The 18221-nt window shown below is 31.9% G+C and overlaps 1 long non-coding RNA gene across 1 annotated transcript; it reads left to right on the top strand.

Moving 5' to 3' along the window:
* The first annotated feature begins 4085 nt into the window (after nucleotides 1–4085).
* LOC127705736 (uncharacterized) lies at nucleotides 4086–17118 on the top strand. The gene is made up of 3 exons (XR_007983968.1): nucleotides 4086–4195; nucleotides 11075–11142; nucleotides 16269–17118. It is a non-coding gene; the product is annotated as an uncharacterized LOC127705736 (long non-coding RNA).
* Nucleotides 17119–18221: the final 1103 nt, after the last annotated feature.

Here is an 18221-nt window from a genome sequence, read left to right as displayed (position 1 = left end):
TACATGGAATAATTCAAAGTTAAGTGAGTATGGTGACTGCATGTATCCATGTGAACTTGAAATATATGTACAGATACCACAAGTACCTAGACGGGTACCACGAGAGAGCAGGACATCCTTACACTTTCAGAAATCTGAATTTATATATATATTGACGCAACTTCTACATAACAATGCTATGTATGGCAAATATTGCTTAACCAACAAGATTGCATCCATTATATTAAAATTACGTCGTCTGTTTAATGACTGACCAGTGACCTTAAACGTTGATAAAAATAATGTTAGCGCCAGATATTTATCTCACTTATTTTTTGTAAAACAAGCATTTAACCCATCAATATTCACAACTGTTAGTGCTGACTTCTATTCTTTCTACAGTAAAAGATGGCCTTCAAAAATATTGTAATGAGATATATGCAGCCAGTGGTGTCAATCAGATGTGGATTCTCAAAAAATCTAAAGATCTACTACTAAATCTTAGATCACAATATCTACAATTTTGCAGCAACATTAAAACCTCTGATTTTTCTACGCTTTACACTAGTCTACTATTCCCCATGCCCAGTTGAAAGATCGACTTCACCATCTCTTTAAACAGAGCTTTTTCTATACAAATTGGAATCGTAGATATGAATTTCTTGTTTTGGGTTATAATAATTCTTATTTTGTAAAGAACCACACTGATTCTATCGGAAAATACACTGAGCATGATATTATCAAACTGCTGGACTTTTTAATCGACAATATATTTGTTGAGTTTGGAGGATTAATATTTCAACAGGCAGTCGGTATTCCAATGGTTACTAATTGTGCACCTCTTCTGGCCGATTTGTTTGTGTGTTCGTATGAGGCAGTATTCATTCTTCGGAACCTTCTAAATAACAAAAGAAAAAGCTCCTTGCGAAATTCTTTCATTTTACTTTCAGATATATTGATGATGTCCTATCACTGACTCACCCATATTTCAGTCCGTACTTGCATCTCATATATCCTAGTGCAATTGAAATTAAGGATACTACTGATACTAGAAGGACTGCTTCTTACCTTGATTTTTTCCTCAATATTGACACAGGTGGACGACTCACATTAAAATCTATGACAAACGGGATGATTTAACCTTCCCCATTATCAATTTCCAATTTCTAAACAGTAACATAACCCTCTGCTCCGTCGTATGGTGTTTACATATCTCAATTGATACGTTATGCTCGTGCATGTTCACACTTTTCGGACTAGTACATATACAGTAGTGTGCTCCTTACACAGAAACTGCTCCAACAGAGTTATGAGGAGGAAAGATTAAAAATGCCACTCCGTAAATTTTAAAGACACCAGCACAAATTGGTTAATCTATACGATGTGTCTATGTCTAAACTAACTAACGACATTTTTACCACGTCTTAGATTATGGTTTACCATCTACGTCATCTGTTTGCTAAGTATTGAACGTGACCTATTTCCGAATATAAATGTTTTGCCTAGTGTGAATTTGCATTGCTATACGACGTTTCTCGTATTTATACATCCATCATTCATTTATTTAGTCATGATGTTTCCTTTGTAGGAACCGTTGGATATTGTGTTATGTCTTATCGTTTGTGGTTTGAATTCTGTATTTTCAGTACATTTCACATATATGTATGTCTTATTTGTGAGTAAAGTCGAGTTAATTTCCATTTTCCATGGATAAAGTATTATGTTAGTCCAAATAATTATGACATTGTCACATCATTAATTTCAAATAACCTCTCAAGACCGTCATAAACATGATAATCATTTGGACTAGTATTGTGAAATAACTGTGAATTTCTGGATCTCGTTCCATATAATTGTATGAATTTCAAGATTATATATATGTCACAAACTTTTTGTGGCGTTGATCCATTCATGTGAAGCGCAGTTTGTCGTGTACTGCGCTGTCGTTAATAGGAGATGTCCGATGATATTCTGCGGTTTACATTTTGTAATGTACTATTATATTATTTATTTATGCATTTCTCTGTGCTGAGTGTTCTTGCGTATGTTTGTACTGTATCTTTTATCAAGTATAGTTGTCATTTTAGCGATATTTTTTAACATTGCCATATAAGTGGAAGGTTTGGCTAGACATAAACCAGGTTCAACCTACCATTTGTTTCTTAAAATGGCCTGTACCAAGTCAGGAATATGACAGTTATTATCAAATAGGCCGTTTCTATGTATGTTGGCGTTTGTTTTTGTTGCAGTTCAGTGTTTCTGTTGTTCTGTTGTTTTCCTCTTATAGTTGATGTGTTTCCCTCGGTTTTAGTTTGTAACTCGGATTTGTTTTCTCTTAATCGATTGATGACTTTTGAACAGCGGTATACTACTGTTGCCTTTATTAATGAACGTGATTAATTATTATTCTGATATAAAGGGCTTCAAAGGAGTTGAACGTGTTTAGCAATTAGATATTCACGCGTTTTAGAAAAAAAATGCAATTTTGCACTTTTACGAAAAGTTTAGATATACTCTTAGTTCGACGTGATAAACCTCTCATTATTATAATAATCGTACTGAACAAAAAAAAAGAGAAACTTGATTTTTATCATGAAAAAAGTATGGTGTTTTTTGAGATAACTAGAAAATTTTAACCCCATTTGGTCCAGTGGACAACTGAAACGATCTAACAAACTAAAATGCTTATTATAATGCACAACCTAAAATATCTTTTAAGAGACTGGAACTGTGTATCTCTTTGTTAGATACATTTGTGCTTCATTCCAATTTATTTTTTTCATTTTGTTTTACGTTGTGCTATGGCATCCCAGTTATATGTAGGGGAGGGTTGAGCACTCACAAACATGTTAACTCCGCCAAATTGTATACATGACTGTCCAAAATCGGGAGCATGTATTTCAGTGGTTGTCGTTGGCTGCTTTCGACTATATTTATTTTACCATTAATCAGGACGCTGATTTTTTTTTTCTTTTTAATTATTTCACATTTTATAATGTCGGGATCGTTTGCTCATGTTTCATGGGTAACGGTAACATATAGTAGCTTATATATATGTCTTGTAGTGACAAGCCATCGGACTGAACGTTTCCATTCTGACCGACGATTATCAAAAAACTTCAATGACAATCATACCATATCTCCTTATTTTATATTGATAAAGAATGATATATAACATGTTGGCGATTTCTTGGTGGCCAACGACACTCACTAAATAGTTAAATTAAGGGTCTATTTTTAGGTTCCTTCTAAAAATTTAATAGAAGACAAATAACTGGATCATCAACTATCTCTTAATTTTATAAGCGTCTTCTAAAATAAGTTTTATTGATGAGACTGCCGAAACATCAATTCATATTTCAATGCATAAATTATTTACGCATAACTTTTGTTTCGATGAGGATACATTATTTGTCAGTTATAGCGATCTCTCAATTGTATCACTTTAATTGACATGGTCATATGTATACATTGTTCGACTTACTACGGATTTTAACCCATGGAAACATTACCTTAGCTGTATTTGGCAAATTTCGGACTTATTGGTCTTCACTCCTATTAATTTTTTTTCTCCATTTGGTCTTCTAACTGTCATGATTTGAGCGTCGCTAATGAGTCATGTGTAGACGAAACGATCATCAGGCATACAAATTTTAAGCCTGGTATCTTTGATGACTTTTTAAGGTGAACTTACAAAATATGTAGCACAGTAACATTTTCAAGTAATGTTCTCTATAAAGTAGTTTAGAAATTCTTTCGCCTCTTTTTTTAAGAAATTCTTGTTGATCAGAAATAAATAAAGAAAATATTTTTGTTTCATATGATATTATTCTTCTCTTTTATTCGATAGATATAATCACTATTAATTAGTTCATATAAAGACTAAAACACACTTTTGCAACTTTAGATTGAACAAAGTTTTATGAGCGTGTCTGAGGATTTGTTTTACTTATTGTTGGAACTGGTGTTAACTGCATACAATTTTAGTTAGGTAAATATCTAATTGAATCTTGAATATAATACTTGACAACTTTCATATGTACATGTATATGCGTAGGTACATTATCTAAACATTAACGTTTATAACACGTGACCAATAAAAACATGTTTTAGAATTTAACAACAGTTTATCGAAGGATTTAGATCTAATGTTGTAGTTGTAGTGTGTATTAGACATTTTGGATAGTTACTTTTACCGACATTGGAAAAATGACATGTAAGATATTTTTAATATATACTTATCTAGTAATGATTGATATAAATATCTATCAATTTCTAGGTTTTGATTCATTAATGTGTAACACAAACAAAAATATTGATTATTGTTTTATTAAGGAAACATTGGTTGTTACATATTAAACTTGTCTTACTTATATTAAGTTTTGATTTTGGTACGAACTGCTACCACAGTGTTGTACATATCAACAGTACTATTTCTATTGGAATGCATTTATCTTAGCATTGGCATGCCATGAAACCAGTTTCAACCCGCCTTTTTTTTTCTTAAAATGTCCTGTACCATGTCAGGAATATGGCCGAAATAGTTCGTTTCTATGTGTTGGCGTTTGTTTTTGTTGCACTTTAGTGTTCCTGTTGTTCTTTTATTTTTCTCTTATAGTTGATGTGTTTCCTTCGGTTTTGATTTGTAACCCGGATTTGTTTTCTCTCAATTGATTTATGACTTTTGAACATCGGTATACTACTGTTGCCTTTATCTATCTTATGTTGGGAAAAACGTATAAATCTTTCAATCTGGTTTATGATTCCTACAAAATAAAGATTGTATTTATTAGTGTATAAATGTGTCACATCTATGATAGATAAACATTCTGTCACACTTATTATGTAAGTATATAGAGATCACATACATTTTAAATTCAAACATGCTGTAAATAATCTTGAGTTAGTCTCTCTCAATTTTATTGGATTGTGTTAACATCAAAACCAGAAACCAAGAAACCAGAAATCAAAAACCAGAAACACGAAACAAAATATAAAAAATTATCTTGTTAATATGAACAGTTTACCAAAAACCATATAGATCTTAATTAAAACGCTGTTTTTCCTTCATGGTACCTTATTTTTAATATAAATGTCAACCGTTCACAACAATTAAAAAATTCTAAGAAGTTATTTATGTGGTCTAACACTGACTTGACACTTTATAATTGTTTTACATCAGCAACCCTTTACTAAAGAAAACACACTATTAACAAATCTATAACAATGTCAACCGTGCAACACAATTGAAAATCATTAACAAGTTATGTATGCAGTTTAACACTGAACTGACAATTTTTTTGTTTACAATTAAGTTTTATTTTATTTTATAAGGGTTTCAGCTACATCAGGTGCATAAAGATCACAGTACTTATTAGTTATACATGTGTATTTATATCAGGTCAATTATATTTAATTATTAAAAAACATATTTAACATTCAATATTTCTTATTTCTTGTTTCTTGTTTCTTGTTTCTTGTTTCTGGTTATTAATTTCTGATTTAATGTTTCTTAGTTTCTGGTTTTCCTATTTACACATTTCCCATTTGAATTGTTTTGTTTGCTTTTAGTATTTGTTTACAGTTATATTCCAAAATGCGTCATTCACATGAACATTTATGTGTTATTCTTTATCAGTTTCTAAAGATTTTACTGCCCATCTATAATTAAGACATTAACATCATTTGATATGTAGTGGTTGTAATCAAAGTGCTCAGGCCTGTTCATGTGGAGCAGGATCTGCTTACCCTGCCGGAGCACCTGCGATCACCCCAAGGTTTTGGTTGTGTTCGTATTACTCAGTCTTTAGTTTTCTATGTTGTGTTTTGTGTACTATTATTTGTCTGCTTGTCTTTTTCTTCTTAGCCATGGCGTTGTCAGTTGATTTTCGACTTATGAGTTTGAATGTCCCTTTGATATCTTTCGCCCCTCTTTCACTTGACAGAAACAATATTACAAAAGAATACAATCGATTTAATTAGATATTAAACCGTGTAATATTTTAGGTGTAATTAACATGTGAAAATTTATCAGCCATCTTACTACTACAAAAATTCTAGATTGGGTGGATTTTAAAGTTTCAGAATGTAAATTTTCATCGTGTTTAAAAAGAGATTTGTATTGCATAATATCTGTAATTTTAGTCAATTATCATGACTTACTGCTGTAGAATCTGGTAGTATTAAATTATTTTTTTTTTTTTAGAAAAATGATATACAAGACTAAGTATATAGGCTGAGGTAATTTTGGGTATAATTATAGATTAGAACATGGCATTTTCCATATTGGCCCTGGTATCAGCCCTAGACTCCCATATCAAGCCAGTGGGCTTTAGCCCGAGGGCTTGATATTGGTCGAGGGCTGATAGCAGGGCCAATATGGAAAATGACATGTAATAATCTACTTATCACATATTTTCAAGCTGGAGAAAAAAGAAAGCAAATATAAAATTATGTTTATATTTTCAACAAAAATTAAAAAAACATTTGAAGAAAAAAATAAAAATGTCAAATTCGGGGACACGATAAGGGTTTTCGAGGTCTGATATCGATATTAGCCCCGAGGGCAAATAACCAACCTTATAAATAGTTTTTGATTGACAGATTATCGGAAGTCAAAGTCTGGGGCACAATGTGGATTTTCGACGGCTGATATCGATATTGGCCCCGAGGGCAATTTAAATAACCAACCCTGACTTCCGGCTAGTATTGGCCATGCAAAAACGTACATATTAGTACAAAATGTGTGATAATCAAGGTTATTTTATTGATAGTAAGCTCTGATAATTAAACAGTTCAGTTTTGATTGTCTGAAGCCAGATTTTGACGGACAACATAGTAATTTAGTTGAATGTTCAAGATAAGATCTATGGTTAAAAATTTTATGTACAATTACTTTTGTAAACTAATACCAGCTATTTATAAGACATGTACTACAAAAATATGACTAAATAATCATGATTTACATGTAGCTATGGAATGTGGACGTTACTCAGCAATTTCTTGAAAAAATAAACTTTATTATTTTTGTAAGGATGACGTCGACATTGAGGATGAGACACGTTTAATTATAAAATTTCCCATTTCTCAAGGTCTTATATCTTATTTTAGTAAACCTTATTACTTGACAAAATCTTTTATGTACTTTGTAATGGTTGCTAGGCGTTGACAACTCTACAGAGGAGTAACAAGTTAATAAAGGGATGTTGGTAACACGAGAAGCGAACAAACGTAAACAAATACATTTAAATGTACTGAAAATTTTAATATGAATCAATTTGAACCCATGTCTATATAATTGATTGATTGATTAATGTTTAACGCCACGTTTAACACTATTGTGCATCCATGATATTAAATATAAGGTTCAGACATCTTTTTTTTTTACTTCTTCCCAGAAAAGAAGTCTGTTTGTTACATTCTTCATATTCACTCGAAAAAACATAGTCACACTCGAAAAAACGTAGTCACACTCGAAAAAACGTAGTCATACTAAAAAAAAAACACGATTCCAGCCACCATACACTATACATACCGTCTACCCGTGTATAACTTTTCGGTCCTTAATGTTCCTAGTGAAGGTTAGTCAGAAACATTAATCTCAACGCAGCAAATTTGCTGCCTTTCTTTGGCAAGGTTGTGCTATACAATATTGCTGTGTGGGTGACTTGATGACTCTCGATGGCAAGAGTGAACCCTAGGAAATAATTTAATACCCTCCAACATAGAGCCTGTAGTGTAGATATATGTGCCAGAGGGGACAGTTCTAAATCTCCCCCTAAACGATCTGCGACTCCCCAGTTTCATTGCTGAAACTGACAATTAACGTTTATCTTAAAACACTAAGATATGAACAAATATAATATTTTTTTTTGTTTTTTTGTTTTTTTGTTTTGTTTTTTTGTTATGTGTTATTTCTGCGAATACGACACTGAAATTTAAAATGTCTTTCTTAATTTGTTAACGTCTAATCAGCACTAAATGAACAAAACCAAATGTTTATTCTTCATCATATAATGAACGCTACAAAGTAAGTCTTTCTCCACATCACCTCAGTATTTAAGTCCATCAATTCATCAACATCATTCACGCAGCGTGAAGCTGAAAAATACAACAAACTGGCATTGCAGTAACATTCAAATAATTATAATAGTCTCTACATGCAATGATATATACAAATTACAATATATACGATGTATATCATGGGAGTGCCGGAAGGGATTTTTTCATAATCAAAATTTTTGTATATAGTTAAACTGATGCTGCAATCAAGATTTAGTATTACAAGTGAGAAAGTTTAATGTGCTCATTTTAGAATTCAAAGCACGTGATGATTATCATTATAAACTAACAGAGGCGTTCCTTATGTTTGTCAGCATCAATAGACACATTTGATTTATAATAATAACAGATCATAAACAAAACAATAAATGCTATTAATAAACGGACCACTGGCGTTGAAAACTGTTAATACAAAGTAGAATGAATACAGAATATTTATTACTAATAATGCAAAATATATATATATATATACAATATCATGTGTTTGTGGATTTTTGATAGGTCCCAGATTAAAATTTTTTGCCAGTTCCAGGAGACTAACAACCCGATAGCCAATGAATTGAAAAGAGCTTATCGGGGACTCTATGATAACAAAAGTGAAAAAATATTATGATTTATACCTTTTTATGCTTATTATTAAGTTATTCGTGGTAGGGAAACAAAATTGTGCCTGATCTTGATAGCCACTATAGAGAAATCATTGTTTTTTGCTTTAAAAATTGTATGTTGAATACGCACATGATTCATTTTATTACGTACACAAACATATTTATTTCAAAATATTCCTCCTTGTATTATTGCAATTATCTTTTTTGTAGTCAGGGCCCGTGTGCATAAAGCTACTTAAGTTAAGATTTTCCTAAGTGAACACTTACGTTAAGGAAACTCCGCCCTTTTTATCTAAGTGGTATGCATAACAAATCTTACACACAGTATTTCATTAGTAAAATCTTATTTGTTTTAAGTCACGCCCACAAAACGTAAGTGGTATGCAAAAAAAACCTTATACTAAGAAAACGCCTACGATAATATTTAAGTATAAGGTACCTATAGAGCTACCTTAAATTTTCAAAAATAGTTAAAAATCAGTCGAAAGTATGCGTTCTTTGCAGAATATTGATGTATTTGCTACCATTTAATTGATTAATAATTATATCAGTAATATGTCGTTTGTTTATTGCTTAATATTAACGACCATAGTTTCTTTTAAAATCAACAAAATAAAGAGATAACAGAGGGTATTTAGTTATATAACTTCATGATATCCTTATTTCTCAATCCCGTTATTGTGTATACCGAAAAGTACTCAGTTTGTATACGCATTGAATTCATGCTATTATTCTTTTTTTTGATTACTCTGTTCGTGTATGCTTACACAAATAACATTGAACTTTATGTTGTTAAAATACACCGCTTGATATCAATTGTTACTTATAACTGTTAGTAAAAAACTGTAAGAGGGAATGAAGAGATGAGAATCTTAAGGCATGAAACATCCTGTATTCTGTGTGTGTGTGTGGGGGGAGGGGGGGGGGGGGGGAGGGGGTGATTGATTTAATTTTCAATTATTCAGTTTTTTTCTAAAGATATAGGGCAAGTTTCTCCTGAATTTGTATCACTTACTGGGACCAAGTCGAAAAGTTTTACGACCTAATTTATGAAATTCGAAGTTTATATAATGTATTTATGATACATAAACCGTATTATATTATTTTTCATATTACCTTATATATAGTGATATATTGCAAATTTCAAATTTTGCATAGATGGACTATAATCTGAATAAATTATGATGTATTTGAAAGAAAATGTATGATATAACTTCAAATAGAATTGTCCTTATCCTCAATTTTGGATAATAGCTCAATTCTGTCTAAAATCTAGCATTTCAGTTTTGAATCATCAAAAGTTAGGCATTGATAACTTTCAATGAAATACGCTAAGATGTTGATAATACCTTAAAGTAAACATATGAATCTAATATTGTGTGTTTTAGTTAAGATTGGAGGAAATTTGAAAAACGCAATTGTTTTTGTATATGAGTTCCTGGAAAATTCATCCTACCCCCCTTTTTTCTGGAAAGGGAAATGATAAAAAAAAAATTATTTTAAATCGAAATAGATTTTTAAAACCCTTTATCATGTAATGTTAGAGTTGAAAATACATTGCTGTCTCCAGAAATTAACAGGCCCTCCATCCAGCAACACCCATAAAAGATGAATTAAAGATTAAGTAGGGGAAAATTTGGATTACAAATATTTTTTTCTTCCCATGTTCGTCCATCAAAACAACCTTTTATCTTATGCGCTAATTTATCGTTTGTTTCAACATTTTACTTGATTACGTATTAGTAAATTGTTTTACATACCAACACCAATTTAACCGCAGCTCTTAATAAAAGTATGATCGTCCAATCAATGTAAATAAATAAAACAAACTTTTACGCGATGTGATGAGCTAACATATAGCATACGGTAATTAGAGAAAGGTTCGGATTTAAGTGTTCCTTTGTTAAGCGAAGCTTAAGTAATTTTACACATACGACTTAAGAAATGTACTTAACTAAGGGGATTCTTAGTGAAATCTAAGTTTAAGGAACACTTTAGTTAACATGTTTTATGAATACGGCCAAGATATATAAATTTGTGGGAAATCGTATGACGGAAAACATGGCAGCGGCATTCAACAGGACAGGAACAGGTTAATGCACAAGCGCAGCTGTTAGAAAAAAAAATTCACAATTTTGATTTCATTGATATATTGATACATCAAAAGGATCACTAAAACAACTGAGTCTGAAAGCCCGTACCTTCTTTTCTTCTTTTTGTATTATTATCATCATTATTGCCATCGTCAGTATTAGTATTAATATTCCAGATCTATTTTTGATAATGTAACAAGGACCCTGAGTCTCATGTTTCAAATAAGAAAGACAAAAAATTGTTAAGTTTTATTTTCTGAGGGACGTTATCATATTTTCAATCCATATGATATATTTATTGATTTTCAGATATTCTTCTTTGATATTTTGCAGATTTTATTTGTACATAGCCAGTTACAATAATGGGGCGCTGTTTCAGTAAAGAAGACGTAGAATCATATGTAAGATGTTGACTTTATCTCTAAGTCTTAAATTGTTTAGAGAAAGTAGTAGATGTATATGTATGAAGATGCAAAACATTGTCTATTAGTTGAGTCTTAAAATTGATGTTATAGTTGTTCATCATATCAAGTTAAAACCAGTATTCATATAAGATGATTTATGTTGAAATCAAATGATTTCATATTTACTACCTCGAGATTGATTCTGCTCAGTAGCCAATGTTTTGGTCTTTGCATTATTTAATGACACATTTTGATTTTGTTTTGAATCTATATTTTTCAAACAAATATAAGTGTATTCGATAAGGGGCAACAGGACTTCACCATTGTGTTATACTAAAAACTAGTCCTAGGCAAATTCAAAAAGGGGAGGTCCATAAAAACTGACAAAATCAAATGCTTTCAATAACGGAACAAGTGCTAAACAACTGTCATATGCCTGACTTGTTACAGGCATTTTCCAAAGACAATGGTGGGTTACATCTGGTTTTTATAGCTAGCTAAACATCGCACTTGTATGACAGTTGTTTATAGTTCCGTTACATGTATATTGACAAAATTGGGTAAGCAACCCAAATAGACACAATAGGTTTATGTGACGAAAATTGGGTTCCAGCAGCCAAAACTGTGTAAACATACATCACAGACATACAAAGTAATCCAAAAAAGGCGCCAACAAAAAGGTGAAGTAGATAGTAATACACTCATCATGGATGACAGGATTAAAAGCTTGTACGCCCGACGCGCGTTTCTTCTACAAAATACTCATCAGTGACGTAAATTTGAGAAAGACGTCAACACGTTTTTGTTGTTGATAGTATACACTGAAGCCCGCCGCCGGATACGGGATTTTCTCGCTGTGTTGAAGACCCTTTGGTGGCTTTGGACTGTTTTCTGCTTTTTGTCGGGTTGTTGTCTTTTTGACACATTCCCCATTTCCATTCCCAATTTTATGTATATATTAAATGGTATACACTTTTTCGATAAAATAAAAATTAAGTAAATATGAATACAAGGGTAAACAAAATAGAACAAACACTGTACAAGTTATTTGTGTTCGAATCGCACGTCAGGACCCACCTGCACCAGGAATGTCCAAAGTTTAAAAGTTAAACCCCAATGGCGGGATGCATACCTACTGAGTCACGTCAACAGTCATACGACATAAATAACATTAATAGCACGAAGACAATTAATGGGGAAAATAAAGTAAAATAAAAAGATACACAACTTCAGCACCTCGAATCTATACATCAAAACGATCTTGTACCATGTGTAAAGAAGACAATGAGTATTTATTATTAGGTGTTGGTACTTTCCGATGAACATTTTTGAGAAAAAGGACTGGATGTTCTCTGACTAAACCCTAGCTCGTTAATGTTTTGCTCAGACGCTGATAACGTTTACCAAAGTCTGAGTAGCAGCTGCAAGCTCTTGAATATAGTATGAGTTGAGAATGTATACTCCATAAGCGAGTGAAGTTTGGATATTGCTGATAAAGTGAGGAAAATTTATAATTTCAAAATTTTAAATCTTCTCATTTGTCATATATTCTAGTACTGAGATGACCGCTGTTGTAAAATTCGGGTGAATGTGTAGAAATGATGCGAAGGAAGCTGTATCTGTAGTTTTTTTCATCTCTAGCTCAGGATGATATATAAATGTGACCCTGTCAGATAAGTTTTAATGGATTGTTAATGGAAAGAGCATAGTCAATATACATGTATGTGAAATTAAATAATATAGCTTCTTTGATATTCATGTTTTTTTACAATTGTCCGAAGGAACTTCGACTCATATGAAAATAAGAAAAGGTCGGCCAGGAGAGGTGCACAGTCGGTTCCCATGGAAATGCTACAACCTGTTGGACAATTTTATCTACAAATTCAACAAATATGTTGTCAATGAGAACCTCTAGCATACTGATCACTTGTTGTTCAATTTAGCAGGTTTTATTTTCGGGCTCAACTTTAACAAAATATGTAGACTTATATTCCAAAACAAAGAAATTGTAGTATATTGTGTTTTTATAGAAGAAAGCAAAGTGAAATATTTCTTTAAGACGATTTTTTTTTTCACGTGGCATGTTGGTGTAAAGGGTGGAAACATAGTAGGTTTTAATAGCTTTTATTTCGGCAGATGTTAGATTTTCCAGAAGTTCTTTTGAGTTCTTAAAAATCCACATATGCCACTACGGGAGTAGTAAACAGTGTCACAGTATTTCTGTAATCCCTCTTTCACTGCGGACTCAATGTTGGTTATCTTACGGACAACTTTGTAGAACATGCAGATAAGCCAGGCAATGTACCGTTGTTTGTAGGTAGCCTTGTGAAGTATAGGTATCCAATACAAACAAGGTAAGTCCTCAGATGTGATGTTTATTGAAATATTCAATGAGGCCATGAAGTACTTTGGTTTACCAAGATCTCATCTTTATCAAAGGTTACGTTTTTGTACGTAGTATTATCCAATTGTTCATTTGTTCCTGATTATTCTTTGATGAGATACTCGTAGTAATATGATTTACATACAAAAACAACAATGTTAAAAGCTTTTCCGCAGGAATAACAATATATATGTCGTGAAGAGACTTTAGTCAGTTCACAACCTCTTTGTCTCTGAATATGGACTTTGGTGAACATTTAAACAAATTTTCAACATTAGGATTCTTCGTTTGATCAACGACCTAATTGTTTTAACCCATTCTGACAGAGTGTCTAGTTCAATCTTTTCTCGTTTTGGCCATGATCTGGCGTAATCCTAAGCGGGGTCCTTTATTATTTTTTATTTTCTCAGCAATGCTACTGGGTTGACAGAGTTATATTCCCGTAATAAGGATGCATGATTCGTCATTTAAATCAAGATGCAGTCAAAATGCCGCTAAAAGTAATCATCACAATCGATAAATCAGTCGTTATTAATTGTTTTACCCCGGTTTATTTGGGTATTTGGCATTACTTTCCGAATCGTTCGGAATTTGATGACATTCAACTTCGTATTTGAATTGGACTTCTAACGGTTTGTCAACGCGCCAATGATGAGTATTATGAAGACGAAACCCACGTCTGACATCCTTGTATCTTTGATGAGATTTTAATTGTAAAACAAAACTTTTTGTAAGTAGCACACAAATATGATTCTGGCTCTTTTAAGCAAAAAAACAAATGACATTGAACAGTTGTTGTTAGTCTATTGAGATTTTTTTTTAAGTATTATATTTTGTATATCAAGGGCTAAAGTGAGCTTTTCCCATTATTTTGCGTCCGTCGTCTGTTAACTTTTACACAAATATTTTTACTGAAACTACTGGTCCAATGTGTGAATATCTAGTTGTTTTAAGTTTAGACGTGCGTTTCTTCTATGTTAGACCCATCAGTGACGCTCGAATAAAAAAATGTTACCCATCAGTGACGCTAGAAAAAAAATTTAAGGCCAAATAAAGTACGAATTTGAAGAACATGGAGGTCCCAAATTTTTGACAGGTTATAAGTTATTGTCTTGAATTGATAATTTTTACTCATCTTTGAGTTAAATGCGAAAACAAAGATAGATATATTGTCATTATTGCTGTGCTAACAAGACAACATGGCCGAAATCGTCAGATATTAATCTTAATATATGATCTTTACCCATTTTGTTTTTATTCTATTTTTTTTTGGGGAGGGGGGGGGGGGAGGGCGCAGCACTATGATAAATAGTAAAACTGCATACACATATTTATCATAATCAAAAAAGATCAGCAACATAAGATCAACAAAAACAAGATATGCAATAGGTCAACATGGCTAAAGTCGTCTGCAAACTTATCAAAGGAATTATTTCCCCATTACACGATAATTTTTATCGATTTGTTTTTGCTAGGTGCTGTCAATTTCATGACAGAGATAGCGAAACAAGCTCCTTGGACTTTGCAATTTCATTTGCCTTTCACCATTTTGTCACAAGCGTTGTGTTTACGGAATTCAGACCACTACGTTTTGCTTGTAAATTCTAAATAAAAGAACATTACAACAAAATTAACATTTAACAGCGATTTAAAGTTTTATCCCATTCCACGTTAATGGCTTTCTTCATGGCTGTATTACTAAATAAAATTTGTATTTATTATATACTTGAATCATGGTTATCTCTCTATATATGTAACAGTTCAAATTGGAATTTTGTAGGATCCAGAATCCTCTTAGAACTAATTGCAATTTCAATATCTACTAGTAGTACTAATCAGAATTCAAATATCAAATGGATACAATTTGAATATCCAGATTTGTCACATTAGGATCTTTGATTGCACCAGATGGTTACTAAAAAAGACACACTAAAAGAAATATTACTTTCTTTAGAATGAAAGGAACTGATATACTCAAATCATTCCTGTGAATGTATTTCACAGCCTATTTCAAAAAGTCCTTCAATCGTTTCTAAGAATTGCAACATCATAAGTTCATATGAGGTACTTAAAGTTTACATTAAATAAAGATGCATATACATATTTGAAAAACTTTAATTTTGGCAACTTTTGAGTAATTATCCATACATTCTCTACCTAAACCAACATTTTATTTTGAGTATTTAAAATCTTGTCTAACATATAAAAATCAATTCATTGATGTTAATGATGTCTTTCGATACTAAATTTTACAAAAACTTGTTCTATTTCCAATAATGTCTCAAAATTGATATTTGAAAGACAGTCTTGTTAATTTACGCAAAATGTGTTTCCTTGAACTCTGTTCATGTTGTAAAGGCAAAATTGTTTGTCTATCAAAATACCATTAATCAAATATTAGCAAATGTTATTATGAATAAAGTATATAACGATATATTTCGTATCTTACCATATTTTGTTTGTAATAAAGTATTGAATGTGGCATAGTATAAACTTTTTTCTCTCAAGTGCATCATCAATAAAAATAATAATAAATGATGCAAAAAAGTCAGATCCAGAATCATACTAACTATTGTGTTAAGTTATATCCTGAATCCTACCAGAAATTGAGGAGAATCAGGAATCCCCTAATACAAATCTGGATATCCCAATTTCTATAATAGGTTTTGGAAATCTGGTTTGTACTGGATTTTAATAAGTATAAGTCAGAATTAACAAATATATATTCTTTACTATTTAGACTGCCACCGGAGGAATAGACAAAAATATAGTCGACCTACAAAACATTGTTAAAGAGTCGGCTTGGAAAAGGTACAGCGATAGTAGACAAAAGGATTTTCCAACGGCGATGAAAAAGGTTCGATTAGATTTTGATTGGACAGGTGTAAAATTTATTCCAACGGAACCTGAATATTCAGATTCCGAACCAGCTAAACCCGTAACAGATGAAGGTGGATCACAAGTTTTATTTGAATCGGTTTTCACAAATAAAAGCGACCAAGAGCAACACCATTCTTTGAAAACTGAACAACAGACTACAGGAACATGCAATAGCTCAATAACAAAAGGTTATACAACTGGCTTCAATGTTGGCCTGACACTGTCTGCTCCTATAGATATATTGAAGACAACAGCTGGTTTTTCTAAAGGTTTCTCAGTCGAAAATACATTGGCGAATTAAGATCAAAGAACAATGACTTGGTCAGCAGAAGGTGTTTTGTTTTTTGAAAAGCAATCTATGCTTACTGCAAAACTTCAAATAAAAGAAGAGCACAGATCTTTTACTTTTACAACTAAGGTTGCAGTAAAAGGAGAAGTTATAGTTACGTTCGATGAAAGAAAAAACAACAGATATCTGATGGAATACAGAGCACCAATAAGAACAATTTTAGTTCAAAAGAAAGATAAGTTTACGGATGCAAAAGGAGAAATCTTTGTAGAAGACATTGATGGAACAGCTTATGTGAAAGTTGAAGGGAAATGTAATTTCAAATATGGTATCAAACAAGAGATCATTATCAACCAGATCAGTTGTAAAGAATAAATTAGTTTGTCCTGAAATTCAAAAAACAATACAGATGCTAATTCTTTCAGTTTTTGTTATTCCAAAAAACAACTTTAACAACCATTGAAAATATAAAAATATAAGAAAAAAAATATGCTGTGTAAACTCGCGAAAACAAATTTTTACACGCATTTACAAAGAAAAAGCAAAGAAAGAATGCAGTTACTGCAGTTCTTCGTTTATAAATTCAGAAAACAATGCTCGTTAAACGAATTAATGACCAACGACCTAAATTAAACAATGAGATGAAATATAATAAATTATATATGACAAAGAACAGTAAGCTTCAGTACCTACTATAATAGAATAATTTTGAAACAAGTGACCGAAATCTCATTTTACCCACGTAATGAATGTCGTGATCTGAATCCGTCGTTTTTAAAAAGGGGGTACAAAAATATGAAACGATGCAATGAGTAAACTAACGGCCTAATTCATAACAAAACAATTAACGAAAAACAAATATGACAGACTTGAACCAACGACAACCACTGAACTACAGGCTCCTGACTTGGGACAGGCACATAAGGAATGTGGCGGGGTTATATTAACTATCTACTGGTTATTCAGTGTTAAAGATCATAAAGATATAATTATATTAAAGTTATAAGGATATACGGTCAATAGTGATAACAATATCCACCGTTCGGATATAATTCATATCTCTGTTACTAGGTTATTAAATTTGTTTAAAGAAAATGTTCTAGAACAATCTACATAACAATTCCACGGACAGCTTTAGAAAATATGTAAAAAAAAGATAGGCTAATCTAGTGCAGTTTTCGGTAGTTTTTCGTCTAACCAACATCTAAAGATCTTCCCACCATTCTTTCTACGGTAAAATATGGTATAAAGACATTGTGATGAGGTATATTGAGTTTTCCAGATATATTAGTTGGATGTGCGTTCTTCAAATTTCTAAAGATTTATTCTGAAAGGTTCAATCAGAATCTTTACCTAATGCAATAAAGTCCAAACTTTCGATTTGTCTATTGTTTACACAACCATTCCTCGTTCTGAATTGAAAGATCGAATACATCATTTCTTTTAACAGAACTTTTTCCGCATAAATGTGAAATGTAGATACACATTTTGTGTTGTCTTAAATAATCTTCTTTCTGAATAACC

Source organism: Mytilus californianus, unplaced genomic scaffold, assembly GCF_021869535.1.
Source record: "Mytilus californianus isolate M0D057914Y unplaced genomic scaffold, xbMytCali1.0.p SCAF_6, whole genome shotgun sequence".
Taxonomy (NCBI): domain Eukaryota; kingdom Metazoa; phylum Mollusca; class Bivalvia; order Mytilida; family Mytilidae; genus Mytilus; species Mytilus californianus.
This window is presented reverse-complemented; position numbering and strand designations above follow the sequence as displayed.